Genomic DNA, 966 nt, shown 5'->3' with positions numbered 1-966 from the left:
CACCATCGACGCAAACACAAACGCAGGCTGACACAGACAGTGAGCACAAAGCGCGTACCGTCGCAATGAACCTGGCAACCTAACAGACAGCGGCAGATACGTGCCCCAATAGTAATGTTTTCACGTACCTCAATTATTTGAACGAACGTAGCGTTTGCAGTGCCTCACCATGCAGCTCCTGTCCAGCACCGTCCTGCTCACCACTAAGCGTGATGCTTGAAGTGGATCGACCAACTCCAGCAAACCTGGGCCTGGCACCAGTCCAGAGAGCTAGCTGGGAATCTTGCCTTCGCCTCGGTCCAAACCACCACCACAGTTGCCAGCCAACACACAACAGCAGTATTTTGATCGCTACGTGGTCTCTGCCCACTCACTTCACTTCCCTAGCCGAAACGATCGAGCTCGAGATTGGTCTGGAACGGCCCGTACTGGGCCGTAGCAGTATCAGCGTGCAACGGGTCATTGACATTGGAGGTTGGCAAAGCTTGGAAACGGCAGTGCAGCCAGCGCCAACTGTAGGGATGTCATTGTCAGCGCGGACACTGCGCAGGGCTTTGCGCATTCAATGATGTAGTCGATTTTTCAACGCGGCGATGGCAGACTGAAAAAAATGGCGATCGCCAAAAACCGGCTCAGTGAGTCGGTATTTGACGACTCCCCGATTCAGCTCGACCTAGATTTTGAAGTGTGGAACATTTTTAGAGAGAAAGAGAGGGACAGAGAGAGAGAGAGAGCGAAAGAGAGGGCTAGAAAGAAAGATTACTCAAGCTAATGCTTTAGTAGAGTCATTAGAAGTTCTGGGCACACTGATAGGCTGATATCATCTGACGATTTCCACAGTTTGTGACGCTTGTTGCAGAGCATAAGTGAAAATGCGCCGCCAGAAGATCGGCGATCGTGAAGTCGGCGGGGGGGGGGGGGGGAGTACATAGAAAGTACACAGAACACTGGGAAAGTGCGAAATAA

General features: G+C 51.9%; 1 protein-coding gene across 2 annotated transcripts in view; it reads right to left on the bottom strand.

Annotated features, from left to right (window-relative positions):
* LOC135829930 (ankyrin-1-like) overlaps positions 1-470 on the bottom strand; it is a 27,728-nt gene extending 27,258 nt beyond the window's left edge. For both annotated transcript variants that reach the window (XM_065342314.1, XM_065342317.1), the window contains exon 1: positions 129-470. The gene's annotated coding sequence lies outside the window, so the exon portion shown is untranslated. The remainder of the gene's footprint in view (positions 1-128) is intronic.
* Positions 471-966: the final 496 nt, after the last annotated feature.

This window comes from Sycon ciliatum, chromosome 13, assembly GCF_964019385.1.
Source record: "Sycon ciliatum chromosome 13, ocSycCili1.1, whole genome shotgun sequence".
Taxonomy (NCBI): domain Eukaryota; kingdom Metazoa; phylum Porifera; class Calcarea; order Leucosolenida; family Sycettidae; genus Sycon; species Sycon ciliatum.
Note: the sequence above shows the minus strand (reverse complement) of the source record. Positions and strands in the feature narration are given on the sequence as shown.